At 28.6% G+C, this 8,183-nt stretch overlaps 1 long non-coding RNA gene across 1 annotated transcript; it reads left to right on the forward strand.

The window, feature by feature from the left end:
• Positions 1 to 3,576: 3,576 nt before the first annotated feature.
• Positions 3,577 to 6,388, forward strand: LOC131609332 (uncharacterized). Its single transcript, XR_009286099.1, has 5 exons — positions 3,577 to 4,023; positions 4,120 to 4,272; positions 4,366 to 4,417; positions 4,796 to 4,869; positions 5,669 to 6,388. It is a non-coding gene; the product is annotated as an uncharacterized LOC131609332 (long non-coding RNA).
• The last annotated feature ends 1,795 nt before the right edge of the window (positions 6,389 to 8,183 follow it).

An 8,183-nucleotide genomic window follows, 5' to 3' on the forward strand; every position in this document is an offset into this window, starting at 1 on the left:
AATGGATCGGATTATCACAAGTAATTCTCCAAAACTATGTTTAGAACATACCTGGTTCTACAACGCTAATGGGTCGGGTCCCATTCAGACCCTCCGATTTCTCCAAGTCTAAAACTCATCAAGTTCTACGATAACCGGGGGTCGATGATACATTAAGAGATCTCCGATTATAACATTACTCCCACCCGAGTCGAGTAACTTACCGATTACGCTAAAACGATGTGATCAAGTTAAGTAAGTGCTTTCAACCGGTCAGAAAAAGACACATTTATGACAAACTTAACCTATGTGATAGAGTTAAGCATCCAGTATCTATATATATCGGCCATATATTAAGCTATTAATATACATCTGGGCCTATTCATAAATAGCCTGGGCTAAAAAGATTCACTCGGGGCTTATCAAACAATTATCCTGATCAGTTAAAAAACAACTTGATAAAGCAATAAAATTCATCAAGACATGTGAGATGTTATTCGTCTTGATGAAGATAGACGCTTACTTGAGGATTGTCATTGTTCACAATTCAACAAATAGGCTAATCAAACTATTGGCAAATATATATATATATATATATATATATATATTATCGATTGGTATTAATTAGAACTCTGATTTTAACTAAATCCTGACAGAATATAATTCTGACATGGTTTGTTACCCATACTTACAAAATATTAGCCATCTCCAGTTGAAATAAGCTGGAGAACAAACTATGGCTTCAGATACACCAAAGATTCTCCAAGGATCATAACTCGGTACCTCAGGGTCATGTAAAAATAAGCAAGGTCTAATAAGAAGTTTTCGGATTTATGAACAACTAAATCATCCTATAGTTTGTTCGCTATTAATAGTTGAAACAAACACAAACTATTATGATCTTAAATTGCTAGGTCAGTCATTTGGGTTAAAAATAAAAGAATTAACAAATAAGACAGGATACCACTGGGACTTTCCGACCTCTCCATATCTAAAACCTGTGAGGTTCTACAATGCCACCAGGACAAAAATCCACTAGGGCTTCTCCAAATTCTTTATAAATAGAACCTACAGGTCATTTCGACAATCACAAATCAAGATTCCATTTGGGCTCTCCGACTTGTCTATTGCTACAAAGCATACCAGCTCTTATGACTCCGACGGGCCGAGATCTCATCTCAGTTTATGCCTTTTACACAAAAAAAAACTCACCAAGATTCCCCGACTTCTTTAAATAAAGTTGGACACCTTTTTCCGACTATGACAGGGGTAGAGAGGCATATATCCATGATCATTACTAACTCGCTGTTACACGCCATCAAATTGTGTGAGGAGATACTTGGATAAAACTCAACCTAGTAGTAGGAAAAAAAATTCAGGGATTCTTTGTCTGAACACTTCAACCCGATGGGTCTCCTAATCGGGGAGCTTATATACATGCCATAATTCTCTGAGCCAAGTATTAGGGTCGGATGCGCCGAGCAATGCTAACAGGTAATAGCAGTCAAGTTGCTGCTAAGGCAGCTAAAGATTGAAAGTCAGGATGATAACTCAGACTAACAATTACAAAAGGCTGACTTAATAGTCATGAAACGGCTGCAGGCACTTATGGGAATACGTTACAAGTGATTAATGGGTGGTTACATTATCATGGCTATTAATCGTGACTATTCAGTAATAACTAAGCTTATGCTATAAAAAGGGCCTGAAGACCAAAGAGAAAAAGGATCTGAACCAAGAAATAACAAAGAATGGAGAAATAACCCTGGAAGTCACCAATAATGGTGACCCTCAATTTTCTGATCAAACCCTCATTAACACATACTCATTGCAGTCTCACCAAGTTAACTTCCGAAAGATTATCCAAATGTTTTCTTCCAGAATATATATATATATATATATATATATATATATATATATATATATATATATTGTATATTAATTTTAGTTGTTATTTTTTATTTAATATTAGATAGATTTGGGTAGATAAGGGATCCACTAATGTTCCAAAAAAACAATTTTTTTAATCTTGATAACATTTTATTAAAAATAAAATAAAAAAGAATAAATATATGGACACTAAGTTTTTAATTTTTTTGTAACGTTTATAAAAATTAAAAATTATAAAATTTGTTGGTAGTTTAATTTTACAAAATTTATTTTTGAAAACTTTTTATTATTTGATAGTTTTTAAAATTTTTTAAACAAATTAAAATAAATTTTAGAAGTCTTGATTTTTAGTTTTTAATTTTTGAAAATTAAGAAGAGAAAAAAAACAAGTAAAAATAACACACTTTTCATTAATGACAAATTTATAATATTGTATAATTTTAAAATGTAAGATTATTAAACATGTTTTTTTCCTTCAATTTTTAAAAAAAAAAAAAGATTTACAAATAGTTTTTTTTTTTTAAATAAAAAACTAAAACTCATTCAAACATATCCTAAGTGTATGTTTATATTGACTTTTATAAATAGCAAAAATAAATTTTAACATTAATTTTTAAGTAAGAGTGATGCTATTCATAGCGAAAAAATGTATCGCGAATGTTTCTCGAATGCATATAAGCCATCTTTAATATATTAAAACAGAATACATGTTTAGGCGCCAACTTTAGACCAAAATCCCGCCTAAACACGTGCATCGCACGGGATAAAGTACTAGTTAGATTAATATATTAAAATACATGGGGCAGTTGAGGATGGAGGGATGCTGTAACAATAATTTTTTGTGTTGTAGTTTAGAATTTATTAGAATACACGCAGCAGTTGGGGGATGGATGGATTTGGAAACTGTTACCTTTTATACTATCGTGATGTTATCGTGATGAATCATTTTGCGAGAATTAGCATTTTCCTTTAAGTAATTTTGAAGTGATTTTTTTTCCAAAGGAGAATTATTTTGTTTTTTGAATTGATACTACTTGAAACTAGAATTTCTAATTTTTAAATATAAACGTGATTTTTACACTGAAATTTATTATTCAACTCATTTTCACATAAATATATTCAAACATAAATCAATTTTAACAAACTTAATTTTGTCAAACAATTTTACTAAATTCAATTATATCAAAATCAATTATCTTAGCCACTAAATCAATCGCACGCTACATAAGACAATGGAATAAAAAGGCTTTGCACCTTGCCATGGCAAACCACCATTTTTATTAATAATTAAATATTAAACACTAATTATATTTAATAAACATTAAATGTGCTTACTTCATCAATAGTCTAATCTATCTATCTATTATAATCTATTATATTATTATAATATATAAAAGGTAAAGTATCTGGTAATTACAAGTTAAGCCCTTTTACTAAATAACTAAAACTGTTCATATTCCATGGGTAAATTTGTCATTTTGTTGAATAACTCAACCATATTCATTTGACAATTAATGCTGTATGATGTGTCACATTTTAATTGGTATAATTTATTTGTATTTTTTTGGTTTTATTATTATAATATATATATATATATATATATATATATATATATATATATATATATATATATATATATATATATATATATATAATTTAATAAAGGTCATATTTTGTCTTATTGGGAAGCTGAAACATCATTTTTTTTCTTCAAGGATTATACGATAAACACGAATATTTGGGGAAGAGCAAATAAATTGAAATGAAAGTGAAACGCTCGAGGGAAGCTGAAACATCATTTTTTTCTTTCAAAACACTTTCACTCCATCTTCAATTTCATCATGTTCAGAAACAACACATGCAGCGGCTACGCTCCATCTTCTCTCCGCCGAGAAAGCAACCACTGTATCTTTATGTTGCCGCTGTCGCCAACCTAAATCTGACGAAACACCATCCCCACCCCTGAAACTGGTGGCAATTTCGCCATCTTTCTTCTCTACTCCGACCACCGCGCATCACCGTGCACTCAATCACAACTATGACGATTAAAGCAAGCTCGAATACGATATCCACAAATTTGATTCCTCTCTGATTACGAATATTCTGAAGATTACAAGAGATGATGGGACAAAGTGGCCTTGGAACTGCTTCATGGTAAGGGTTTTGTGATTTTAATTTCTTTGTATTTTTTTATGCTAAACTAAATTTATAAATCGGTTTTGAATTTTCATGATTTGGTTTTTGTTACAGATCTCATCTTTTTTTATAACATTTTGGTTTGAACCATATGGGTGTGTTGGGGTGTTTTATATCAGTGTCGATTCAGCTGCAATTGTCATTACATTGTTGATTTGATTCAAAGTTGAATCGTATTGTTAGAATCCAGAATTCTAGCTCTTAAAGGTGAACATTTTACTGCTCTGATTTGTGTTGTCAGCTTTCATTTACGGACTATGTAATGTGATGAAGAATTCAATTGTTTTGATTTTTAATTAGATTTGTAGATCCCTGAAGCCTACTGGTATAATTGGGAAGAAATTTAAAATGGGTAAGGATTCTACCATATTTATTTCTTTTTTATTTATGTTTCAAATCTGTTATTGTTGTTATTGTGCTTTTTTTGTCATAAAGATTGTTATTGTATGTGGTTAAGGAGATGTTAGCAAGGGTTGTGTGATCGTTACTGAGGGGATTAGAAAGATTGTTGTTTTAACAATGTCAATTTTTTTTCTTTGATGAAAAGAAGGTAAATATAAGATAATTGATGGCCATTGCAACCAGATAGTTTGTAGTCTGCAATTTCAAGTCCCGGTTGCTGAAGTAACAATCAACATGGAAAAAAACGCCTATTGAATTTGAATTATTATCTGTTTTATATTTCAATCTGTGTATCCTAATATCTACTATATTTTACAACTTTCTTCAGGAATGCTATACGAGATGTGGTGGTTCGAGGAGCACCTGCTATTGCTATTGCAGCAGCTCTCTCTGGCTGTGGAGGTATATAGAGATGGTCGTTCTCTATTTTATTCACATTGGATTATCAAATCAAATTCTGCTATATTTGTTTATCATTTGGTTAAGGAAAAGCTTGTCCATTAGATTATGTTTAACTGAGTTGTTTTATATTTTTGTGTATGCGGAGCTTTCAAACTTTATTCATGCTTGGGAAGGAGATTCTATCACAAAACTTACATATGAGAAAAGTCCATGTTTTAATTATTTTTGAAAGTTGATTTGAGATGTTAAATTATTTCAATTTTAATTTTGAATTGAGAGAGATGTTAACGATGGTTGGAGATGATGACAACCCTGTCGTTGTTTTTGAATTCAAGATTGAAGAAAAGTGATTTTTTCAGAGGAAATTTCATTGTTGATCCTCATGAAGATGCGAGAGATTACTGAGAAATTTATGGAGCCATCAATTACAAATGCAGCTATAATTGTGCCAACTATTTTTTATTCCACCCATTCATTTGTGTTTAATTCATAATACCTTAGTTTTATAACATTGTGGTGTTCCTTTTCCAGTGCTATTATGTTCAATGCTATTGTGTTGTGAACAAGGAAGATGAAGATGCATTTACTCTTTCAATGCTACTTAGGAAACTTTAGCTTCATAGAAAAAATCAAAACTCAAAGAACACTACATATATTTTTTATGGAATTCATGTTTTTTTTCATGTTAATGGGGATTACAAATCAAATGTGGTTGGCTTTGGATTAGAGGGAAGCATTTGAGTGCAATGAGTGAAGTTTTTGCTGCTGCATCTAATGACTGCGTATTTTATACTTTCAGGCACAACCTGGCAGACTTCTGTTTACATAGTTTGGAGGCAATTAGACAACAAAAGATTACCGACGCGGTGGATACCACGCCGTCCAAATCGGCGACACTCAAAATTGTTTTTGTTGTAGATTATCTTTGTTGAGCATTTTGTAGCTCATCTAGAGATTAATTGGATAAGATGAGGAATACTCATCATTGGCTTTGTTACTGCATAATTTTATAGATTTAATTTCGGTGACTTTTAGATTAATTAGTCTCAATTATTTAGCGATACTTATTGCTACACAATCAAATCCTTGCAATTATGATACACATAAAGGGTAAGGGATCCACGACTGGATCAATGAATTGTTTAGTTTACATAAGTGTTTATATGGTGAGGGAAAGGTGGGTATTTTTTTTTGGGTATAAGCTATTTAAGTTAACGACAAGTTGGAATCCAGGAGTAAGTTCATTGGGTCTAATTTACAAACAAGATATCAACAAATATTCCTTGAAAATTTTTGTTTATGTTTTTGATTTTGTTGTAATTTTTTGCAGCTAATTGGTGAAATAGTAAGAGAAGTAAAAGCTGTTATTTTTATCATATTTAGTGGATTTTTTAAATATTTTTATTAAAATTCTATTCTTAAAAAATGTAATTTCAAGTCTTGAAACAAATAAACCTTATTATTTTGAATTTATAAAAACTTTAAAGTAATATAATAACAAAAATATATAATAAATAATTAAACTTACGTCATTTCCACTATTACATATTAATTAAAAAATATAATTTAATTTTTGTTTCTAATTTTTTTTTATGTTTTAGTTCTATTTTATACAGTTTCTACTTGCCAAGACAACTTAAAATATATATATGTCTTTCGGACTTAGACTACTTAATATTCTATTATTTCATTTATTTTTTTATAAAAATAGGCATGTCCTACGGGCCGAGATTATTAATTTGTATATCATTAATATAGATTTCTAGACCAAAATTATATTAATTTACTATTTATAAATGACTACTTAATTAATTCATTTATTTTTCTATTAAAATATATATTTTCGATGGACCGAGACTATTTAATTGGTCATTATGGATGTGTCTTAAATTGATCATTATGGTTTGTATTCTATGAATACATTTGTTATCAATTGAAGATTTTCTCATGAATGCATTGAAAATGAATTAAATTGCAGAAGAAAAGGTTGTTTCTGTGGCCATAAAGTTACTGGTATAGTGTTGTATCTTCATTGTTTGCGTTTTTCCAATCAAGTCAGGTTTATATTTTTAAATATTCAATTTTTTATGCATGGTTATTTTATGTTATGTATTTCTATATTACATTATTTATAGTGAATTTAGCTTCATTTTTTATTTGTTACTTATCAATGATAAATATAGATTGTTTTAATCATTCTTTGATAGCATCATTTATTTGTAGATATATCAATATTAATGTTTTAATCATCACCCTAAATTGTTGCGATTTACATTTCCTATACTTTCTTTGTCTTTTCAGTTTCTTTTTATTTTTTTTATATATTTGGATCATTAATAATTACCCTTTTATTTTTCATATATTCTTTTTAATAAAGTTTATCTTTCAACTTAATTTATTTGTCTTTTCAAATATATAGTCTTTAAACACGTATCTCTTTCTTTTAATGAGTTGGTATTTAGTTGGAAATTTCAATAATTATTTCCCAATAATCCTTCATTGTACACCATAATTAATAATTAATTAACATTAACGATTAATCTTCTCAAACCAACAGTCAAACTTGCTCTTCGAAATTCCAACAAATTAGAACACAAAATAATAATGTTCAAAATTTAATTTCTTTCTTTGTTATTTTTAGTAATTATTATTAAATATTAATTATTAATTATTATTATTAATTATTGAGCTAATTTATTTATTAAAAAAATAAATTAGCTTTCAATGGTAACCTACACACGATTTTATTTTTGTATGTATTTGTTTTAATTAAACATTAAAACTATATCAAATCATAACTTATTATTTTTTAAATGGAAAGACATACTTAAAGTAAATTATTTCTTTCTCATTAACTATTATCCAATTTAATTACTCCCTCCGTTTTTTATTATAAGTCGTTTTAGACTTTTCACACCGTTGAAGAAAAATAATAATTGTTGTATGAAAATGAGAAATTATGAAGATTTTTACAAAATTATCCTTCATTAATGACATATGGAAGATAAATTTATATAATTGAAAGGAGAGAGAATAATAAATATTTAAGGATATAATAGGAAAAGTAGCGTTAATTATTCATTGGAATTGTAAAGCGACTTATATTTAAATACAATTTTTTTTCCAAAACGACTTATAATAAAAAAATGGAGGGAGTAGTACATATAAACTTTACCGCGCATCAATAGTAAATTCCATCTTATTAAATAAAATGTAAAAAAATAATATAAAATAATTATATCTATATATTTTATTTATTTGTGATACTCTTTCTAAAATATATCTAATGTATTAACTATAATTATGAATACTTT

The sequence above is a fragment of the Vicia villosa genome, linkage group LG6, assembly GCF_029867415.1.
Source record: "Vicia villosa cultivar HV-30 ecotype Madison, WI linkage group LG6, Vvil1.0, whole genome shotgun sequence".
In the NCBI taxonomy this organism is placed as follows: domain Eukaryota; kingdom Viridiplantae; phylum Streptophyta; class Magnoliopsida; order Fabales; family Fabaceae; genus Vicia; species Vicia villosa.